Raw genomic sequence first — 25,371 nt, forward strand, 5'->3', positions numbered from 1 at the left:
TCTATAAATCGAGACGAGACCGAGACGAGACCTTCGTCAGTCTCGAAAGTCTCGGTCTCGTCTCGAATATTGACAGCTATTTTGCCTTTACTCAAAATTTGTTTCGCTGTTGTGTGAGATAATATGGGAACGGTTGACTGATGTACAGTGGCGTATTTAGGGGGTAGGCGTCGGGCTCAAGCCCCTCCCGAAATAAATTTGTGATCATTTTTTTCGGATTGCACCTATAACACAAATGTTTCTTACCCGTTCTTCAAGCTTCCCCCGAAACAAAATGCACTGCTGTTGTATATAATCTTCTCCCTCTCTCTCTCTCTCTCTCTCTCTCTCTCTCTCTCTCTATATATATATATATATATATATATATATATATATATATATATATATATATATATATATATATATAGGCGCGGATCCAGGATATGATGAAGAGAGGGGCTAAACCATACTTTGCCTATTGCACTATGTAAGGTATTATCTATTTCTAATTTCGATATTAAATAAAGCCACGATACCACATACATTATTCAGTTTAACAAAGGACAATACAATATCACTAACATCAACATTTTGGAGATCTCTAGTAACTCAAATGGCATAAACGGAGCAAAGCGCATCATTTGTATCTTAGTGTCAAATACTATGATAATGGTATAATGTACTTCGAATGAATGTAGGATCAAAGTTACAAGAAATGAAAAATTTAACTTTTTCTAAAGACTTCACTTTGAAAACGTGCTGACATATCACGTCTCATCATGTAGATGCTTCCAAAAGACTTAAGTGATCACAATGTCATTTACAACAATTGTTATTTTAAACCATTTCAGAGATACTAAACACATGAATAGTGATTTTTGTACTGCTTAAAATAACATATTTGTGTTAAATTTTTATAATGATTGTTGCTTTAGTTTACTTCTATAACATTATGACAATAGTTTTTAGTGGTTTTAATTACAAGTCGCAGTTCCATTATTTTAAGTAGTGTTGCCAACTTAAATAAATTGCTCAATATTATTCTAAATATAGTGCAAATAACGTAGCTAAACTGCAAAATATTTTAAAATTACTCGTAATTTGTTTCATGGTGCAAGAATGTTTTCAAAAGACGATGTTTCTCGTAGTCTTTATAATGTTAATGTCAAAGTTTTGGTTCCAGCAATACATGCAAATGCAAATTGTAACTGAAATTAAATGTAACTGATAACTTTTCAGTAAACCTAGTTTTCCCCCTAAGCCTTAATCGTGATGTACACAAAACCATGGTTAATTAAAAGTTCTAATTACACCCTAGTTACATTTCAGTTGTTTCAGTTTGACCACCGACCACCTCAAACTCGATCCATACCATAGCTGTATGCAGTTATTCAGGGACTTACAGTTAGTAATACACATTGTGTTGATTTTTGGTTTGGTTTGTTTTAGTTTAATGTCCCTCGATTATGCTAGGACGTCTAAAGGAGACGTGGAGCTAATGATTATAATGGAATCCGAACCACTTCGGTCGTTCAACTATACTCCCACCGGACATCGAATTCGGGACCACGCGAACCGAAGTGAAGCGTGCTAGCCACTAGACCAAATGGAGTGCTCATATTGTGTTGATTTAAATCATTGAGTCAGTGTTGTCAGATTCGAAGATCAAAAACTAGCGTGTCTGTGCTCCAAAAGTAGCGGATCTGAACTATTTGTAGGACGAATATATACAGTAGAAATGAATTATTTGGCAACTAATGACTGGTACTAAAGAAATGATTTTTAATATGGACTGGAAAATGTACTGGACATATTGCAAGAAATTATGATCGATGAACAAAAACAATTTTAAACAGGATACCACAGATAAAAACAGCCTAGAAAACGTTCTTGTACAAGAAGGTTTGACGAAATCAAGAACAACTGGGGAGTAACCTGAGAAAGAATTGCTCAAGATAAATAGTTGTAGAGAAGATTTGGAAAGACCTTCATCCAGCAGTGTGTTGATAATGGTTGATTATGATTATGGTTATGATTTTATTATATCTGGACCTCAGATATAAACTAAACCAAGTTATAATTTCGTAATTTCACAGGAGAAACGAAAAACTGGTTCCTTAAGTAAGATCTATAGTACTGTTTTTCAAACTATACTAAGTAGTTACAAAGTAATAGGATGATTTTAGACTTATATTATTACATCACTAGAAAGAACATAGTCTATTAAAAAAGTATTGTTAAATCAATTTCGACCGAAAAGTGACTTAGTATAGTCTACCTCTAAAGTTATATATATATATATATATATATATATATATATATATATATATATATATATATATATATGTGTGTGTGTGTGTGTGTGTGTGTGTGTGTGTGTATATATATATATAACTTTTACTGGGTAAGGGATGGTAAAAACGGATCCAAAATTTAACGAAATTCGTACAGCGAAAAAAATATTTTTGACTTCATATTGCAGCAAAACTACGAAAATTAATAGAAAAGAAAACTAGAAAGTTAAGAATTACTCGTATTGCCGGGACAGAGAAAATAGATACATATAGCTCGAATTACCTATATACTTACATAATATGTATGTCCATGTTTCGCAAGTAATTTTGAATCAATATAAAATTTCAACGTAATGAACGCACGATTAGTTTTCTCGAATAAAGACCACATGCACCGCTGAGAGTTCATCTATGTTACGGCACTGGATATATGCTTATGTAATACATTACGACCTTATGAACTTGTATAAGAAACAGAATGTACTTAAAGTGAGACGCGAACTATACGAAACATCGGGCTTTGAATGTAACTTGTTTGGTGATCCAACCCGAGACCACAGGTAGCAAAGATGAGTGTCGTAGCTCCTACCATAAGGTTAAGGAAGTTCATGTTTTAAAGTGTCAATTAAACACTGATATGTGAAACGGTAATAAAGCATTTGATCAATTTGAAACAATATATATTGTAGTAATAATTTACCCCATTTGTTAAGATAATGAATATTATATTCTGTTTTTAAAATGACAGTCAAAGCAAATGTATTGGATAGTAACTGAGAAATTGTAAACTTTCAACTTCGGTACGATTAAATACATTCGTGCTGCTATGTGTTCCGTTATCCGTTAGGAGGTATTGAACAATTCTGGTTCAAAGGAAGGAAATAAACTACTGTATAGTACTGGGGTTAATTTAATAGAGTTTAACTGTATAGGCAGTATTGAAGCTATTTGAGACAGTCTATTCCTGAAAGTGAAATATGAGTTACTATTAGGGTTTTATCCCGGGTATGTTATATCCACTGATGATTGAACCTGGAACATACACATGAAAAGCATTAGCGCTAGCAAATTAGCTACGAAGAGGTACATCATACCATAATTCTAAGTCAAAATGAAGGCAAAAAATAAGAAGTTTAAACGCAGACTGTACGATAATAATACTTTCACAATTTTAATTTCACACTATATATTTCGAGACTTTCGAGACGAGACCCGAGACGAGACCGAGACTTGGCCTTCGAGACCGAGACCGAGATCGAGACAGGCATCTGTTGACCGAGACGAGACCGAGACCGAGACGGCGATTTTTGACTCGAGACGAGATCGAGACCGAGACCGCTACTTATCAACCGAGACGAGACCGAGACTGTATAAAGTCTCGTCTCGTCTCGTCTCGATTCCATCCCTAGGCGGAACTCATGTGTTCTGATTCCTCGTTAATCAGCAGGTCCCGTCTCGTATAATCTCGCTGCTGAAAGAGACGTTAAACTGAAAATCAACTCAATTCAGCTCAATCAACCATTTTTCATCACAATAAGTCGGTTTGTTTCAACTTCGCAGTATGCAAAGTTACAAATTAGAGTTGCATAGATAATACCTTTATCTTTATCCGATTCCGTAAAGAAAAGGAATGGATATTAAGCCTGAAAGAAAGAAAAAAATAGCTGTTAATCGAAATCGATTTTTTTAACGAAAATTATAAAATAAAGTAAAATCTAAGTTTAATGTCTCACGTGTAAGTTCTTTGAGCTAATAGAAAAGAATTATTAAGGGTAGTGAATAATTATGACATTCATGTTTCTATGCCTCGGGAAACCACCAGAGACCACGCGCAGCAAAGGCTACGAAAATTATCGTGGAATAGATATATAAAAAAAGAGATATTCATATACACATAAATCCATTTGTTTACATGACGAACAGACGCTCATTTTGGTTTACTGATACTTTTCTTTTAAAAGAGGAAACTTGCCAATTAAATGATTTGATGTTGATTTTGCGTACGTGGCGATTGCCCAGGAAGCCTTCGCTCTATCACAGCCAGGCATGCATGATAGCCGGCCGAGCTCTCCTTTCCGAAAGACGCCGAAATACGGGTAGAACAGGCATCCTCCATCTTCCCTTTGCTTGTATATATGTGTGTGTGTTTGTGTGTACTATGTCTGTGTTGTGTATGGTGGCATGCCTTCTTGCTTGTCTTGTTTGGAACATTTCAAAATCTGAAATGTTTTTCTTATCAGTATTGTCACTACAATGCTTTTGTGTTTCTTGATGGGATGCTTCTGATCTTCTTCCGATGATGTCCTAAGACAACACAAAGAGGGAGAGAGAGAGGGAAGGAGGGGGACATCGGATCTTGTTTCGTGTCGTGAGATCTTTCTATAATTCCCCTCTGCACCCCTCGGCATCCGATGGTCGTTTGGTCCCTGTGCAGATTTTCGTGTTAAAACAACTACTAATGACATATGTTGTCCTCTAGTTTTAGAAGAACTGGGTAACTTATCTCCAACCTGTTTCTCAATCAACATTTTCTTTTTTTTAAAAAAATCTTGTTTGAGAGGCCGTAAAACAAGGCATAAAATTCCAAGGAGTACACCTACACCAGATAACCTATTCCTATTAACTTTATTTTTGATCATTTATATGTGCTAGATAAGCAATGCCTTTTATTTTGAACCATTAGCACAACTTCACAAAGCGCACGCACCTCTCTTACACGCTACCTACAATTGTCCACATTTAATTTACAAAAACTTTGTTTCACGCACAATGTCTTTATTATGATGATGATTAAAGATATAAATATTGAAAAATCCGAAATTGGTTATCTGTTTCGAGCCTTAACATTCGACCAACAACTCTTCTCGATATATTCCATATAAATTTCACGGAGATCTTTATAATTTAAGAAATTCAATTTTAAAAGTTTGAAATGTAAATTCAAACAAAATAAATATAAAGGTAACCAAGAAAGTTATGTCGCTTTTTCACCCACCACCTTCGAACATCCATATGTCACCTTAAACGTACCTGGGAGATCAAAAAATAGCCCCCATCAGCATTGACGACCTTCTGCCAACGTTCTGGAAGGCCATGACTTCCATCGCTATAGAACTTGATTTGCCATGAAGCGAAGCAAGTATAAAGTGCATTTTGCACATCTACTATGGATTTGAACTGGCGTCCTCTAAGGTGATTGTCCAACGAATGGAACAGGTAATAATCGGACGGTGCAATGTCCGGGGATTATGACGGAGTCAATAGTGTTTCCCATCCGAGTCGTAGAATGGCGTCTCGTGTCATCCTGGCCACATGGGACTTAGCGTTGTCCTGTAACAGGAGGACCCCTTTGCGATTCAGAAGTGCTGGATCCAGAGTTTTGAGTTTGTCTTGAACACGGCTCAACTGCTGGCAGTACACAGTTGCATTGATGCTCTGACCAGCTGGTAGCAATTCCCGATGGGTGATGCCGCGAGCAGTTCACAAAATGCACAGGAGAACCTTATTCTGGTGCAGTGCTGGTTTCGGCTGTTTTGATCATCGGATACTAACCAATAGGTTCATAGGATACTAAGCAATGATGACGGCGCCATGGAGCTTCGTACAGGATCCACTTGTCATCACATGTCAACACCCTGTACAGAAATTGCTCTTTCCTCAGACGAGATAGCAAAGAAACACTGGTGTCTGCTCGTGTTGCCTTCTGGCCCGGAGTTAAATCATGTCGGACTTCAACTCACGGTGTGAGGACCAATGGAACACAGACCTCCACAAAAAGCGACAGAACTTTCTTGGTTACCTTTGTAGAACACGTACGGAATACCAAAAATTGAACTTTCCTTTTGAACTCTTCTCAATATTTTGAAATTTCTCTTCCCGATACGAGTATTTTAAAATTGAGGAACGTGCTAAAATGTTCTATTCGCAATCCTGTTCTCAGAAGGTAACAGTAATAGCTGTACCACTGACATTAAATTTATAACTAAATAAATCTAACATTGTTTTTGGAGAACATATCAAACATAATAATTTACTCGTATATAGACATTTGATTAACTTTAAAATTGGAGGCAGACAGATAAATGAACCAATAAATTTAGACGCAATCAGCAGGGAAAGTCTGTATCTATCTTTACAATTTATTCATTCAGAAGCTTCGGAGTGGATCAAGCATATTTTATATGTCTTCTGAGGAATAATCATACCCGGATATGTTTTATTCAGATGACGAATCATTTCCTATAATTAATTATCCGTTATACGGATATGTTGGTGATCAAATCGTTTTACTCATTTGCAAGTTATTTGTAGAATAAATTTTCGAGCTTTTCTAGTGACTTTGTGCATGTCAGACATGTATATATATTGTGTTGGTTCATATGATAACGTCAAAATTTATTTTTCTTGTTATATGCTATTAGTATACGGAATATGCCTTATTAATATTATTGTTCTTATAGCTAAACAATTTTTATCTTTCTTTTCAGGAAATGTGATACTAAAGAATGAATCAAGTTGTGATAGTGAGATGAACATTTTTACTACGAAATTAAAAGGAAGCAACAAAATATTAAAAGGTCAAAGACAGTACTCAAGAAGTTCAGAGGCTGATGATCACTAAATACTATTTACACAACACATTAAATAGTTCACGATCAAGAAACATAGCGACGGCAAAAGATACAATCCTAGGATTCAACTCAGGACACCGAGGACTAATATGAAGTGCAGAGCATTTGAGTGAGAAATATGTTGCTAAGCACCTTACTTTAGTTACATACAAGTCAGGTATGAGAAATATCATCCCGCTATGAAGATCATGCAATCATTATTGTAAATTATTTGAGGCAATTAGAAGTAGACGGGGAGAAAAATCAACACTATTTAACATTTAATTAATATAATATTGACTTCCGTAATTTCTTATCACGATATCCTTCCTAGGAGATGCAGGAACTTCCATTGAATTTGATAACAGCAATGACAAATTCGATCTGAAACACGATTTCCTTGCTAATTTTTAATTAATTTTAAAGCAACTTGACAGAGTTGCAATAAAGAGTATATTTAGTGATTTATGTATACACAGTATGCTCCTTTTGTTGTCCTAAAATAAATGTATGCACCCGTACAAGAACATAAGTCCTTCATTTTTATAGCTTTCAATAAGTTTTAGATATGACACTTCAATTTCCATAATTCACATAGCAAACAAGAAAGCATATTTTATCAGCTACTGTTGTTTGCATTAAGATGTAACATAATGGTATATGATTCTATCATGTATAGCAAAACGAATTATACGTATGAAAAGAAAACATTTATGACATACGCAGTAATATTCTTCGTAGGTTATAAGAATATGCAGGAGGTGAAATTAATACATAAGCAAAAATTTATCGTCAATCCTTAAAGAAAGAATTCTTTATATGCAATTTGAAATTCTTCGTATAATGTGTGTGTTTTTCCGGCACGTAGGCGAATAGGTGTGGTTTTAATGCACACAATGTCAAAGATGGGCACATGCTACTTTCGCTCATAATGATTCGTTTTATTGTTGTCATTCTCATTTGAATTTCTCATGGATGGCAACTGAATTGTCATGTAGGCATAACTCACTGTTGGCGGTGGTAACTTTCTGTCTGGTGTTTGATATACGTGTAGCAGTGTTCAGTGTATACAATATGCAGGTACAAAAAAAAAAAAAAAAAAAAAAAAAGGAAGAGAACAATTTTACTTGAGCCACACACACTCTGCAATAATGTAATGTATTTTGACTTTTTTCCTTCGTATTTTCCTGCAAAAATTACGGCTATTTAAGTATGCAGTAAATTTTCAGAGTGCATAGTGTAAAGGGGTATAATAAAGCTTCTATTCCTTTATCTATGACATATGAAATTAGTATAGTTGTGGAATGTGACAATAAAAAACAGCATTCACCTTATATGGTTGAAATAAGGAAACGACTACTTAATATTAGATATTCGCGGTTGAACGGGATTATAAGAATACTGTCAGTGCTTAAAGTGAGGCGGTATGAGCCGGTTATGCATCCGAAAGTTAGAAAATCGGCCGGTATGGCATACCGGTAAAAATAACTTATTTATATTGTAATTTGCAGGTAGAAAAAAGAAAGATTTTACACAGTAATAAGTACGATGTTAGCATTGAGTCAACAAATATGTTTGCACTATCAAAGATTTCGTTGCTACTGCTTTGAAAAGTTAATAGTTCCCTATCACCCTATTCAATGGCAGAATTTATGCTCTTGATTTTTTTTTCAACATTTGTGAGAGCGATTCCATTCCCCCTCAAACAATTCTAGCTTCTGTACTGCCCGCCTAAAATGCTTAACCTGGATCCGTCTCTGATATTGACAGGACTCTTTTGTTACATTCAAAATTATTCTTTTCATTTTGTCTGGAATTCTGTGTTTACAACTATACAAGAAAATTAGTATTGAGCACGAGACGAGACCAGAGGAAGTTTTTGAAAATGGAAATGAAGTTGGAAAGAATCATTAAATATTAGATACTAGAGAGGAGATGAGATTGCCTACAAAGCCTTGCAAACGAGACGAAAAACATATGAACATATATGTATTTTCTTGTTTTAACCCACTTAAGGCCGCGTTGGATCGCTATGTTATTGTAAATACGATGTTTAGGTAAACGTACCATCCGTGTTCTTCCACATTTAGATCGCCGATATGGTCAAGCATAATTTTTATGAAAGCATACCGCCTCTGCTTCTTTCCTCACTTCGTAATCACTATTGCTCAACAATCAGTTTAGATGCAGAAGTCTAAAGGCTAGTTCATCAATAGAAAGCCTAAGCCTTGCAAGCCGTTTACCTTTTACACTTTTATATTTTGATATTCAAAAGTTTTTAAGTTCATTCAGTTTAGAGAAGGGAAATTCAGTTCCTTGCAGGAACTAGAGCCTTTTTATTTCGAGTGTGCCCCTTCTGGAGCTGCTGTCAATAGTATATGCTTTCCCATACCTCTCTCGAAAGAGGAAAGACAAGTTGATGTAGCTGAGACCCTTCATTTGTTGGATGCGGACAGAATTGCTACATTTACTAATTATTTCACGGGCTTCGCTGTGCACCGACTGGTTAACAATTTTAGGTAGTCCACGATCTTCACTCGCCAAAGACCACACGATTGAATGACAAATTGGCGACGCAGCCGAAGAAATTCACTTCTTTCCCCAAACCAAAGGGAAAGTTTCCTCCATAAGAGGGATGGAGGGAGTGAGGTCGAAGTATGTTTCACAAATTTTCCTCTCTATAGCAAGAATCGTGTAGCTATGAGCGTATTCCCCTTCGCTCCATCTACATCTGCAGAGTACGAACGGCCTGCCAGGTAGGACCAGTTGCATCTAGAGAAATCGGTTTCTTGGACGTGAGCGAAGAGTAAAGGAAAGTTCTACGAGTAATGACAGCGCATTTCCGGGTCCCTGGAGCCTCGTTCCGTAATGGTTTGCGTCAACGCAACTCAAATTTTGTGTTTGACAGTATTTTGCGGGAATTGGCAGAGCTTTATAGTTATTTGTTTCATTATTTACGTTACGTTTCGAAGGTTCTTATAGACTGAGCCTCCTTCATTGGCTAATCACCTCTTTCAACGTTCTTCATTGCTAGCACAACTTATCCAAAGCATAGGTGTAACTGGAAGGAAACTAGGCTCCCTAGCAAGAACTCAATATTCCAAAGAGGAAGAGTTATTATTATTATTATGAATGTACAGGTGTTATGAAAGGTTAGTGGTAGCTCAAGCCAGCAAACCAGTATATACGGCACTGATGATAGTGGAGCGTGAAATATTTACATATTAGTTCTCTTTCTTTCTTTCTCTCTCTCTCTCTCTCTCTCTCTCTCTCTATATATATATATATATATATATATATATATATATATGGTCATATTTGTTCCATACCGTCACCTCATCTGATCTCACTTTAAGCACTGAATACTGTTATTAGTGTTTGTATATATGATAACTTCAATCCGTATAATCCAGTATTTTCTTTTAATTAAGTAGTGTAAGATAGCACGAATGTACTTTAATATACTGTATTTATCCGTAAAATGTGCTTTGTTTAATTTTACTTATAAAAAGTAAGGTGCGAAATATAAACGAAATATTTCCAACAGCTATATGAAATCATGGATGCTTTCACTAAGTCACTGCATACAACACGTGTATTTCAAGATAAAATTGTAGAGATACATAAAATGGGATACCACTTAATAACCTGTTTTAGCTCTTCTGTGTTCAAATGTCCATCCGCCATGTTGATGTTACTTTCTTGCAACTATAATACCTGGGTTGAGCAGCTAGACCGACAATTCTGCTACCGTCTGTTGAGGAAGTATAACATTACCTTTTTCCACAAAATTAATCTTGTAGGTTAAAAAATAAATTTTCTATGGGAGTCCAAAGTGTACATACATGTTTTTGATACATCCGATACATAAAAATATTTATATATTCACTATAGTTAGAGGAAACATTAGAAGAAAAAGCTTTTCCATTTCGAAAGATTATTTGAGTTTCCCTTTTCTACAATTAAACGAATGAAGATTAGCAAAAAATGACCATTAAGGAACTCATACTGAAATTTAGGATTGAACTCCTCCTGCCTTCATAGAAACGTGGCGTCCAAGTTAAGACAATACAGTATTGTCCGTTAATAGAGTAATCATAATACCACCACCATACCACCTTTAACAGATAAAGGTGATATAAGTGAAAAAAAATGAAGGTAAAGCTCACTACGGAACAAGTTAATAATTTCACAGAACAGTGCTTCAAAATGAAAGTGTGAAATCGAATAATGTTTATTGAATAGTCGGAAATATAGTTTTAAAAAGTATTACTTAATGAAATATATTACAATAAAACTTAATTATATCTTTTTCTAGTTCTGTACCAAAATATTCTTTTAAGGATATCTTTTATCGTTCCTGTTTGGAGAGCACACCCACAATTTTTTCTTCCTCAATCACAACATTGTGCATACTTATAACAGTGAAAATCAAACTTTACCAAGAATCCAATGTTGAAGTTTTCTTGTTTATATGCTTCTGAGTTTGTACACATAATGAATATGTATACACACTACTCAAAAGCTTGGCAACTGTGGAGGTGCCAAGTACCCAACAGTCATATCTAGTGTGACGTAGGTATATAAACCTATAAGAAATTCACTTTAGACTTAATTATGTAAAATATTATCAGAATGAAATGTATACGAAGCACTGGTTTTAAAATTCACAACTAATGGTTATATTTTGATCTTATAAGTTAGCTATAACCCATATAACGGCCATCCCCAGAAATAAACTTCGGAATGGGCTACAGCCTTGATTCACATTATGAATCCCTTTTAAATGAGACGAAAGAAACTTCTGAATAATGAATGAATCATACTTTAGTAGTTAACTGATCACACGGAGTTGTTCATTTCTTTCTGCTCATCGTAAAATCATAACATAAAAAGACACTAGTAGAAGTCGAAAGCCGAAAGCTTTAGAGAAATCAAGACACGAAATGGATATATATACATATGACTGAATTTTTTATGTATACCTTGCAAAATATCAAATATTCTGTTGTTTAAATGATGTTTATAAATATATATAAATATATATACAGTGTTCGAAGTGGGAAAAAAGCAGAGGTGGTATGTTTTATTATGATTTTAACTCAACATACCGGCTATTTAAATGTTGTCTTAATCACTGAAAAACCAGAGACAGTCATTACTGAAAAACTAGAAGCGGTATGGCATAACATCGCATACCGTCTCACTTCGACCACTGTATATATATATAAAGCTAAGAAGTTAGAATATTAAGAAGACATTTTATTGTACATTATATGTAAAATATAAAAAGAACTTAAGGAATTTATGTGGAAATAGAAGTAATATTTATATATAAAAAGACTGTTTTAATTATTGTAAATGATTATAAAATATGTAAATAAATTTATAAGAAAAAGAATTATGAAAATTTATAATGAATTGTCATTTTCTTATGTATAAATTTATATCTGATTAATGTACAGAAGATAAGTATCAGTATATAGTTGTTTGTATTATAAAAGAAACATACAATATTACAGTTTTAAATTTTGTACAGTTAAATGGTTATTGTGTAACCAAAGCATCAAAGAGTCGTAATGTACAGTACATGTTCTTCTATCTTTATGCAAATAAACAAGAAAAAGTGTAATTATATGCAAACAGTTCTTAGTTTCCTTATTTTATATTTTGTATTTTTCAGGCTTTATTACAGAATTTACAAAACACTGTAATTTAAAATAGTACGTGTTCTCAAGAAGTTCTTCATTGTGGAACAGTATATTATCTAGAAAATAATTGTCATACCATATGGTCTAATGATGTCATGTTCAGCCAGGAGGAATTTCCTTAAAACACTTCTTTTAGATTATTGTAATATACATATGAGCCAAATGGTTGTATTGTCTGGTGCGTCCATAGAATTACGCAATTCAGATTTTGATCACAGATACCTTTTGAATCGCAACAAAGAGAATATATTCTATTCTTTCAACATGTTTTAACATTACTTATGGGTATATTATTTACATATTGAACAAGAAAATAATACTTCGCGGTAACACTCAGTATTAAATTAAACTACCAGAAGTGTACATTTGAAAACTGACAAAAAGAGAGAAATGATTAGTAAGAAACACGTATGAAACTGCCTTTAATAATTCGTAATGTAAGTTAAAAGTATCTGTTTTTATTTTTTTTTTAATTGCAAACAGTTTATGGCGTATCAACAACCCATTCATTAAAAAAAAATGCTTTAAAAATAATATGTATTAAAAGGCACCAATACCGACACCGTACAACCTCGATTTTACATTCACCATAACGAACGATGGTTTGATTCTTCAAAATAATTCACATATATGTAATGCATTTAAACCCCACATTTAAGGATAATTATATTAGTCAATTTCCCACACTTAATGGAAAATAATGTAGAAGAAACATCATTTGTAAATGGAAAATATTGATATACATTGTTCATCAGATGCCACATAGGGAATGCAACACAATTCCTAAACGACACAAGACCTAAACTGTATTGAACCTAAATAGCATTAGGCCTAAAAAGCATAAGACCTGAAAATCAACTAGGTCAAAAATCAAATTTCTTCTGATTTTAGCATTGCACTTATGCAAAGAACACTCTAGAGACAGTATGAATGGGTAGCAAAGATGCCATGTTTTATCAAATATTTAAGTCTGTATCAGGGATACGCACATAAGTGAATAAACCTCAATGCGTCATTGAAATTTTACGGTATCTTTCAAAAATAACTGAAACTTATGAGACACTTGAAAAACATATTTAAAATGAATATAATTAATGCAATAACACTTTATTCATGGCCACACCATGGGTTTGGGAGAGGTATATTGAATCAGTTTAGAATCAATAGCTAAGTTAAAGTTTTCGGAGTTTCTGTGTTTTTGTCTTTATGCAACGTCATAGGTTCGAAGCACGGAATCTACTATTATCGTTAGCTCCAAACCACCACTGGAACTTAAATCTGCAAGATCAATACTTACAGTACTAATAGCAGTTCCATTGTTTATTGGACATATTTAAAAGCTAACTACTTTTCTAAATTCTCCCAGTCTGCAGTTAGGCAAGGGAGACAATCATTGTATCGATAATCTCTTTGGGGTGCACGCAATGGAAAATATATTGCATGTTCTCCTCCCTCCTTGAAAAGAAAACTGAAATGAAATCTTTGAGTTCTACGTCCCACGGTTATGCCGGCTAAGCTAAAGAAGACGGTGATGATGAATAATGAATGAAATGGTGGAATGAAGAAAGTGGGAGGAGAACGCCGAGGAAACCCACGCACACGGTGTTTGTCCATCACAAGGTTCACCCACGCACCAGAGGTGAACTCTTTATCACTGAGCCACCGCGGCCCCATCCTAAAAAAGAAAAAAAGGCAGATTTATAATAAATTACTTTAAATTAAACTATTCAAACAAATTCGTACGGTAAAGAAAAGAACAGTAAACTCAGAGGTTATGCAAGTACAATTTTTTTCTTGAGCGTTTTTCTGCTTGGCTCCCTTACTTTCTGGTTTCTGTTTACTTTCTGGACGTCTGCAGGTCCATATCTCCGCCAATGATTAGCCTATCATAAGAAATTGAGTTGAGTTGATTTTGAGTTTAACGTCCGTTTCAGCAGTGAGGCTATATGAGACGGGATCTACTGATTAACCTGGAATCCGAACCACATGAGCTCTCGCCGGGAATCGAACCCGTGTCTCCCACGCCAGAGGCGCGTGCGCTGAACGCTTAGCCACGAATGAGCTCTATCATAAGAAATTATGTGAAACTAAAACAATGGCTTGTAAGTTATGCTTACGTATACCCCGAAAAATTATTTTACTCTATTTTTGTAAAAAAAAAAAAAAAAAAAAATGGTATACGTATTTCAGTTTTACGTCCCACGTTATGTCGTATACGTTGAAGGAGACGATAATGATGAGAATGAATGAAATGATGAAATGAAGAAAGTAAAAGCAAACGGGAGAACCCTAAGAAAACCCACACACACGATGTTTGTCCGCCACAAATTCACTTTGTGTGATCTGGAATCAAACCAGGAACCCTGCTGACCAAAGATGAACACTCTATCACAGAGCCACCGCGGTCCCAATTCATTTTTTCATTTGATTTTCAGTTTAGCGTCTCTTTCAGCAGCGAGGCTATATAAGATGTGAAACTACAGCTTATTGTTACAGCTTACATGTTATCTGAACATAAGCACCGCCGGGAATCGAACCCGAGTCTCCCACCCCAAAGGAGAGTACGCTAACCGCTTACCCACGAGAGAGCTCGCGGCTCTCATTTGAAATTACAGATTTATACCACAATGGAGAGAGAGTAATACTCCATCTAAAAGGTATCACAATAATATTTACTGTATTTTTTCTGATAAAGAGATGCATATTTCTGATGACACAGTCTACTGACAAATAAACTTGTACATTCCTTCTTGGTGGAATTTTCACTACCTCGTTACGAAATCAGTTTTTATTTTATTCACGGAATTTATATTTTAAAATAACTTGTACTATGTAGAAAAATTGTCTTAATTCATTCCTACAATGAAGTAAGTTATTGTGTATAATTTATATATAACTGCAGACTAATAATTTTAGTACTGTTAATATAGCTATTGGCCTTGGAATTAGCTACGTTTAGAGCAGCATTATGGCAACTCCTGCACTGCCGCAGCTCTGTGCGGTGATAGCTAATTTCAGAAGCACAAACCATAAATAGCAAAAAGTCTAAAATTTAGGAATTGTGCTAATATGTTTAAGTCTTCTGCTTTATATGTTTAGGTGACTGTTTAGGTCTTATGAACGTTACCTATCATAGTTACTAGAATCGATAACCTTGCTATATCCTTACAAACAAAAGTGCAATCCAACCCAGCGCCTTGCAGAATATATACCCACGACCTATATACAGAGGTTGCTCAGCCTATGTTTGGCCGATTTCGTTCCTTCCCCCTCCCGGCAGAATGGACTCACCCAACCTGGCTCGTGGCATCCTGCAGTGTTGTGCAGCGGCTTCCTGGGAACGGAGTTGTTTTTCCACGCGGACGACAATAACGCACAAAACAGGACCATTGTTGTGAGTGTTGCGTTAAATTTGTTTCCAAGTGTGTGGGTTTCCGCTCTGTGACCAAAATGCCGCCCAAACTAAACCGGTTTTGGGAAGGCTATGTTGCGGCTCTTTATGACGCCCACTTTAGTGTTTCTGTCATTAAAAAACAGTGCAAGAAGAATGGTTGGAACATCAGTTTAAGTGGAATAAAAAATGTTATTAAAAAGTACAAGAGCAACGAAGCTCCACCATTTGGATCACCAACGAATATGCCTAGGAAGCGGGAATGCACCAAGGCCACCTCCACCATGCAGAGGAAACTTCGCCAAATAGCAATGCAAGAAAATCCGCCAACACAAAGGTGTATGACTAATCGTTTTGACGTGTCTTTGGGACTATAAGCCGGACGTTACACCATCAACTCAAGCTGGAAAAAGTCATGAAAGCTCGCGGCCATCTTCTCACGGATGCCCACCAAAAGGAACGAAAGTGTAACGCTCGGAAGCTGTACGAACGGCATCTGGTAAAACAAAGGTGGATGGATGTACGTCGTAATGCTCGATGAAGCATGGATTTATCTTTCCGACTGGGGCAAATCGAGAGCCATGATGTACCGAGAGAAAGACGCCAAGAACTTCAGAAGGTGGGTCCGTGTCTGTAAAGAATCCTTCCCAAAAGGGTTCATGGTCGTTACTGGCTATTGTTACCGAGGTAAACTGAAGATTCGTAGGGTGGCGAAGAACTGCAAAATAAATTCGCAATATTTTCAGGAGCAGATCATGCGGCCGATCCACGAGCATGAGATTCCAACAATGAACGGAAATGACGCCAATCTGATTGCGCATTCACATGGACAAGGCCTCATCACATACCTCACGATCGTCCCTCGCATTCTACAGGGAGATGGAGGAGGTACCTGTTTAATCTCCAGATGCAAGTCCTATGGATTATTGTGGATTTGGATTGGTGAAACGGGCTTTGGGAAATCGGCGTGTGACAACTGTGGAAGAACTTTGGAAAGCTATGCAAAGGGAATGGGACAAGGTTCCCCTCCCAGTTCTTCAGAGAAGCCTATTACAGTGCAAATTACGCTGTTGAACTATTGTTAGGAAACAAGGGAAACACATCGAGCACTTACGGACCTGGCACAATGGATTCTTCTAAATTTTTAGGTAAGTCGAAATTGGCCAAATGTAAACTGAACAACCTCTGTATAGGAAGGCAAGTTGCATAAGAATCTGTAATAAGAGTGGTTAATTTGACTAGGAAAGTGAGTAGTAGTACATAGGTCTATTCAGATTAGCAACATTAGTGCAAGATCAACTTTGAAAAGATTCGGATTTTCAGTATAACGTCTCTAAGATCTGTTTGATTTACTAAGCAACTATTTAAATTTTTAAAAAAAAAAAAAGTTGATTTAAAGATACGCAAGACAAACGAAAGGAGATATAAAAATGTAAACTTCTAGCAACATCCCAGATAGCCACAAATACTATTAAAATTGCCAATTTAACAATGTAACTTCTCTACATTTCATATACTTATTTGAGCATCCTAACCTCTCCTTCAATCAATACGAGATATGTGGAACATAGAAATATCTCTCCTTCAAGGCTTTTAAATCAGAAAAAATGCTGTGTCCCGACCTGGACTTGAACCTACAATCCTTTGATTGCGCTTATTTCACAGAAAGAATAGTTATGTAGGAAATATTTTAAACAAATATTTGCAAACCCTTCCACCTTACGACATTTATTTTCATATAGATGAAATAAAAAAAAAGATCAATTCGATAAGTGATAACTAGACTTCGGATTTTTGCATATTTGCATGTTTTATTCCTGATGCGATATTGGTATGCTCTTTAAACAGAAATTCGTTTCAGCTGTTTTGGGGCAAAATAGCAGAGTTTTATAGTGCATATATTTGCATATTTCGGAGGTTAGTGCATGTTTATGTCGTTATTGCATATAAATGCATATTTAAAGGAACGAACAAATTGATAATTTTTAACGTTCGACAACTCTTTATAAGTGGAATTTCAAGTTTCTAATATAAATACTCAAAATCTTTATGGTTCATTATTGTAGGTTTAGAATATCTTCCAAGGTCATGTGAAAGAAGAATAACAAAAGATTAGGTGATTCTCATCCTACTAGCAATGATGCATGAATGTCAGCTTTTTGGAAGAAGATATAAATAACGATGTCAAATCACCTACAACGAAATTTCTACGTGATTTATCTCGGCAGTTAAAGTTGCTACTTTTGTGTGTGTGTGGATTTGAAATTATGTTGTCGTGTGGCTGTAGGAATACCAAAAGAAAAATCAGGGTCCATTTAGTTGTAGTGCGACATCTTCAAATTCGAATTTTAACTAACTCAGAATTTCGTCCACTTTTTGCCCATTTTTATCGGCCCAAGAAAAAATTTGGTACCATTCAAATTAACAAAGGAGGACCATTCCAAAATTTCGGCCACTTCGATCACCTGTAGTGGAACATCTTCAAATTCGAATTTCAACTTGCTCAGAATTTTGTTCAATTTTTGTCCATATTTGTCCGCCCGAGAAAAAAAAATGTACCATTCAAATAAACGAGGGAGGAACATTTCCAATTTTCGGCTACTTCGATTCCTTGTAGTTCATCTTCAAATTCGAATTTTAACTAGCTGAGAATTTTGTTCAGTTTTGTACACCCAACAAAGAAATTTGTATCATTTAAATAAACGAGAGAGGGTCATTTCAAAATTTGTTCACATCGATTACATCTTGTCCAATTTTTGTTCACAAAAAATTTGTACCATTCGAATCAACGAGGGAGAGCCATTTCAATAAATTCGGCTATTTCGATCACCTGTAGCGCGAAAGCTTCAAATTCGAATTTTAATTAGCTCAGAACTATGTCGAATTTTTGAACATTTTTGTACCACGAAGAATAAATTCTGTACTATTGAAATAAACCAGGGAAGGTCATTTAAAAATTTGACCACTTAGATCACCTGTAGTAAGACGTTTTCAAATTCGAATTTCAAGTATCTTGGTGGTACAAAAACTTACAAAAAATAGGGAAAATTCTAAGGAAGTTAGAATTCGAATTTAAAGATATCACACTCCTGGTGATCGAAGTGTCCAAAGTTTTGAACTGGTCCTCCTTTGTTAATTTGAATGGTACAAATTTTTATGGTACAAAAATGTACGGAAATTGGATAAATTCTGAGCTAATTAAAATTCGAATTTGAGGATGTCGCACTACAGGTAATCAAAGTGGTCAATTTTTGAAATGACCATCCCTCGTTTATTTTCATGGTACACATTGTTTTGTTGGTGGTACATGAATGCACAAAAATTGAACAAAATTTTGAGTTTGTTAAGATTCGATTTTAAAGATATCACACTATAGGTAATAGAAGCGGCCAAATTTGAAATGACCCTCCCTCGTTTATTTGAATTGTACATTTTTTTTCTGGGGTGGACAGAAATGGACAAGAATTAGATAAAATTCTCAGATAGTTAAAATTCAAATTTGAAGATGTCGCACTACAGGTGATCGAAGTGACCAAAGTTTGAAAGTCCATCCTTTGTTAATTTGAATGGTACAAAATTTGTTCTTGGGCCGACAAGAATGGACAATGGATAAAATTCTGAGCTAGCTAAGATTCGGATTTGAAGATGTCACCCTACAGGATCGAAGTGGCCGAATTTTCGAAATGGCAAGGAATGCGCACGTGACGAGTCAAAACAGAATTTTCCTGACAAAATTCGAGTCGAGACACGGCTCTTCCAATAGAGAAATATACATTTTTCGACTCGAGACATCACTTTTACAGCACATTTTCGAGACGAGACAGCCACGAATCTTGTATCGTGCGCATCCCTAAATGGCCCTCCTTTGTTAATTTGAATGGTACAAATCGTTTTCTTGGGTGGACAAAAATGGATAAAACTTGGACAGAGATGTCGCACTACAACTAAATGGGCTCGAAAAATCTTCTGAAACAGTGGATTGAAGTTGAGAGACGTTAACAATTCAAGAAGAAAATATATGATGCAAAGTGTATGCTAAACAAATAGTATTTTCAAAGTAAGCAAGCTTGATTTCAGAAGAGGACATTTCTATTATTTTCGACAGCAAAAGCTCAAACGTCAGCAGCGCTCAATTGTTTGGCCTCCTTATATTTTCATAGCAGTTTCAAGCCTAATAAGGAGTTTATACAACTGTGAAACAACTCAGATGTGGCTTTTTTTTAATACTCGACAGAGTTCATCCTAAAGAAACAGTTGAAGAATGTATTTCAGGAAGAAATGAACAACCCTTTGGAAATGAGCTCTAAATTAATTAAAATATTTGCTTTAAAAAATCTAAAACTTGTCACAGCAGTTACTTTCTGACATAAGGAAATAAATTCCCAAGTTTTCCTTTAAGGAGTTTATGAGAATATTTAAATATCTATAAGCTTGTGTTGCTCTGATATGCACCTTGGTTTCTCGAAACGTAACTCTTCTAGTAAGTCTTCTGTTATGTTTTCGATAACTTTACCTTCTTCCCATTCATGCTCCATGTCTTGCTCAAATCACTTGATTCCATTTTAAAGTATCAATATTATACATTGCAAATTATTACTGTTTGAAACGGCCAATGTTACGCTAGAAGAAAATATTTTGGGATTTACACATAATTGGATACAAAAAGTAATTTCAAGTGAATTTATTTTCTTTTAAACAGGAACATAAGGTTTTTGAATACAGGTTTTTAATACAGTAAAAACTGCCTTCAACAGGTTCCTTATTAAACGGAAATATTTCACGGTCCCATGAATTTAAAGGTAAAAGAACAAGGTTAAATTCTCTTGATTAGGCGAAACCTGTGTTGCGAAGAACAGATGTTAAAATATATTTTTAATGGAAAGTTTAAATTCCGGAATGTAACCGGAATTTTCAAGCATTTAGAAAATTTTTCGACATTTTGTAAAAGGCTAGATATATGAACTACGTTTTCTGTAAAGGTCTTCTTTTACTTGTTACAAGACCTGAAACCAGCCACAGAGGTTTGGCGGGGGGGGGGGGGGAAGGCATGAATATGTTAGGGGGTCAAGTCATCAAAAATTATCTTACAAATATCTAAATTGTGTTTTTTGTATTGAGGTCTGGAGGGGCTACGAAAAGTTTAGCTGTGCCAGGCCCACTAGCCCCCCTCTAGTTGCGGGCTCGCTTGTTACCCTCATATTTAACCTTTAGTCCACCGCCATGTAAGGCCCTAGATACCGTGCAACTTTTTGAACGAAGTGCGATTCACATAGTAATTTCCAGATACCAATAACTCGTTCTTTAGCTGGTTTAGAGGCATGGAACAAGGAGCATAATATACACAATAGTTCAAAAGGGAGCCAGCCAACAGTAGAGGGAAAAGCGCTGAAAAGAGCATAGCATCTACTTTCTCTCTTGGCCTTTGAAACCGTAGGTAGGCTCGTTTTTTGTCTGTTTATTGTAAGTTTTGTGTGTATTAATTCGTAGCACAAAAATGTTTATTTACTTCTCTGAGTATATACTATTTATTCTTTATTGACAGATACTTGGCGCATTTTTTTATTTGCAAATTTATATATATATATATATATATATATATATATAAGTAGATGTATATTTTAATTTCACATACAGATTATGAGCTGTTTGAACCCGAAGAAACCAAATTTATTCAAGAAGCCGTGGACGCTTGCGGAACTGAAAACTTTAAAAGTGACCTTGCGTTTAGCAATACTCATTTCAGTTTGATTTCGGAGATCGTAACGAGATTCGAAGAGCGATGATTAGGATTTTGTAGTGCATTTGAGCTGTTTGATTCAACAACGAAACAGACACCACTAAAACCAATCGGACAAGCATTTTTTCGAAACGCACAGTCAATAGATGCGAAAAATCCTGGCATAAAATTCTTGTCTAAAGTAAATAAAGTGTTTATGGGAACAACGAGGTACGAGTTTCAGATTTATCGGCAAATAACATTGTTTCTTTATAGTCTCTTAACGACCCGTGACACGGAAGGAACATTTTCCATATACAGCAATGTTTTGACTGATAAATTCAGGGTTTTGCCAGAAAACACGGAAAACTACATAGTTGTGTATTGTAGCATGAATGCACCATAGCTATACACCAAGTATAGGTCATGTAATACACCTTTTTTTCTTCTTTTTCCTCATTTAACTTTAGCTTTTGAATGGTGCATATTTACAAGTTTTAGTGCATATTTGCATATTTTCAGTGCATATTTTCGTCATTTTTAGCGCATATTTGCATGCATATTTTGCCGTTTTTTAGTGCATATCGATCCGAAGTCTAGTGATAACTATATTTAAAAATGCTTTTTGGGTGAAGCCTTTATTCTTTTCGAGGAATTTAAACTTCATTCTCCCCTTAGAAAAGATTCTTCAGCCGTAGGTCACGAGCGCACAAACAAAAGCCTCTGCCCAATTGTGATATAATATATATATACATGACTGCATATACTCCATTATGGTGGTGCAGCTTTTGGTACAAATTGATTTATTTTATGTTACAAAAGCGTGATCCATTATCATTAACTAATTAATTCTATGGCCTATGTAACCCGCAGGTTCAATGCCGTGTTCACAAAAGCTCTCCACTGACTTCTATCCTTAGCCAATTCGATCCAGTTTCTACTTTGTATTCCTATCTCTGCGAGATCCATCTTAATATTATCCTCCCATCTGCGCCTAGGTCTTCCTAATGGTCGTCTTCCGATTGGTCTTCCAGTCAAGACTTTGAAAATGTTTCTACTTTCTTCTATTCTAGCATTCTATTTATCCTAAGCCTCCTAGACTTGATGACCCTAACAATGTTGGGTAAACCGTATAACTTATGTAGTTCCTCGTTATGAAGTTTCCACCGTTTCCCATTCCCGTTCCTATTGGGTCCGAATATTCGTCTCAGGATCTTGTTCTCAAATGTTTTCAGTCTATGTTCTTCCCTTAGACTAAGCGACCATGTTTCGCAACCATACAGAAAAACAGGCACGATTATCGTTTTATATATTTTAAGCTTCAAATTCCTCGATAGAATTCGCGATAACAAGAGATTTTGAATCGAATAGTAACACGAATTCCCTGCTTTTAGTCGACATTTAATTTCTTCGTGAATATGATTTTCGTCTGTTAATATTGATCCTAGATATTTGAAACTGTCCACTTTATCAAAAGTATTATTTAATATTTAAACGCGTTCATAATTTGCTGTATTCCGGTCCCGACGCAATTCCATGTATTTAGTTTTCTCTGCATTTACTTCTAAACCCATGTCCCTGCAAGCGTTTAATAAGATCTCTGCATTTCTTTCTATTGTCCTCCTATCATCCCCTATTAAATTTACATCTTCAGCGTATGCCATAACCTGGTGAATACCGTTCAACTCTAGGCCCTGGTTGCTATCTTTGATTTTCCTTATAGCGTATTCCAGAACAAAGGTGAATAATAATGGCGACAATACATCTCCCTTTTTCAGGGCATTTTCGACGTGAAAGCTCGTGGACAAAAATTGTCCTACCCGGACTTTACTTTGGGATTCATTTAAACATATCTTAATTAATCTAATTAGCTTTCTCGGTATTCCAAGTTCTGTAGGAACGTTGTATAAGGTTTCTCTCTTAACCGAGTCGTAGGTCTTCCTAAAATCAATAAGTAGTTGATTTACCCGGGGTGTTGTATTCCCACTTCTTTTCGAGTATTTGTCGAATGGTAAATATTTGGTCGATAGTTGATCGATTTTGTCTAAATCCGCACTGATAATCTCCAATAATTTCATCTGCATATGGGGTCAATCTTGTTAACAGAATATTTGAAAGGATTTTATAGAATGTTGACAGAAGAGAAATGCCTCGATAATTATTACAGTCAGTTTTGTCGCCTTTCTTGTGAATAGGAACAATGATTGATTCTTTCCACTCCTGTGGCAATTCTTCTTTGTTCCAAATAAGGAGAATGAGTTTGTTTATCTTGTTCCACAATTTTTCGCCTCCAGCTAAAATTAACTCAGCCGGAATTTCGTCTACACTCGGAGATGTGTGTTTCTTTAATTTCTTTATAGCGGTTTCTACTTCTATTCGGTTGGGTTCTGGAATATACGGTTCTGCGGTGTGTATCTCCTTTTCTCCACGCACATTAGTTTTTAGCTGCGTGTTAAGCAAATCGTCAAAGAAATCTTTCCATCTATTTAAGATGCTATCCGTATCAGTGAAAACTGTACAGTCAGATTTCTTTAATATATAAGCACGAGGTTGATAGGCTTTCTTAAATTCGTTGATCCCCTTATACCTGTCCCGAATGTTTTTATTTTTACTATTAACTTCAAGTTCCTTAATTTTAGCTTTCAAAAAATCGCGTTTCTTTGTTCTAAAAGTTTTGAAAGTTTCCCGCCTGATGTCTGCGAAATTTTGTGTAGTTATTTCACTTGGATTTTTTAGCCACCGTAATTTTGCCTGTTTTCTCTTCTCTGCTAGTTTAATGCATTCCTGGTCGAACCATGGTTTGTTTCTACGTATGTCCGCGTGTTCCAGTTTCTCTTTTGCTAAAATTTTAATGCTATCTCTAATTTCAATCCAAGTATCCTCAACACTAGTGCACTCCGAATCTTCTAAAACCGAGAATCTATTCGAAACTTCAATCTGATATTCCTCTCTTAGCTGGCTCTCTTCTAATTTCTTTAAATTAAATATCTCTGTTTTCGGACATTGAATATTTCCTTTATTCAACGACAATCTCTCTCTTATTATCGCTGCTATCAGGTAGTGATCAGTGTCACAATCAGCCCCTCTAAATGACCGGACATCAATTATGCTAGATTGCTTCTTCTATGTACTAAAACGTGATCAATTTGATTGTGTTTTTCCGTCTGGTGAGGTCCAAGTGTATTTATTAACGTCGCGATGTGGGAATTTTGTACTCTTCACGATTAGGTTTTTGGATGTTGCAATGTTCACGAGTCTAACACCGTTGTCATTACTTTCCTTATGCAGACTTTCGTTCCCTGTAACTGGTTTGAAAACATCCTCTTTTCCTACCTTCGCATTGAAATCCACTAATAGAATTTCCATATGGAATCGCGGGAGTTGGTCAAATATCCGTTCCACTTCTTCGTAAAACTGTATTTTATATCGTCATCCTTATCTTCTGTTGGGGCATGTACATTTAAAGCAATAATATCACACCACCGACCCTTAAGAGTAATAAAAGAAAGCCTATCAGTAACAAATTCAACCTGCTTAATTGCTAGTAATATTCGTTTGTGAACGAAAAACCCTGTTCCTAATTGGTGCTTCCCCGTAAAAGAAGTAAAGTTTCTTGAATTCACAGATCCATTTCCTTCCCGCCTAACTTCCTGGACTTCTGCTAGGTCCA

At 35.5% G+C, this 25,371-nt stretch overlaps 1 long non-coding RNA gene across 1 annotated transcript in view; it reads left to right on the forward strand.

Moving 5' to 3' along the window:
• LOC145676751 (uncharacterized) overlaps positions 1–10,874 on the forward strand; it is a 139,892-nt gene extending 129,018 nt beyond the window's left edge. Inside the window, exon 2 of the long non-coding RNA XR_014129456.1 lies at positions 6,761–10,874. This is a non-coding gene — a long non-coding RNA (uncharacterized LOC145676751). The remainder of the gene's footprint in view (positions 1–6,760) is intronic.
• Positions 10,875–25,371: the final 14,497 nt, after the last annotated feature.

This window comes from Thermobia domestica, unplaced genomic scaffold (genome assembly GCF_964235325.1).
Source record: "Thermobia domestica unplaced genomic scaffold, izTheDome1.hap1.1 HAP1_SCAFFOLD_334, whole genome shotgun sequence".
NCBI lineage: Eukaryota > Metazoa > Arthropoda > Insecta > Zygentoma > Lepismatidae > Thermobia > Thermobia domestica.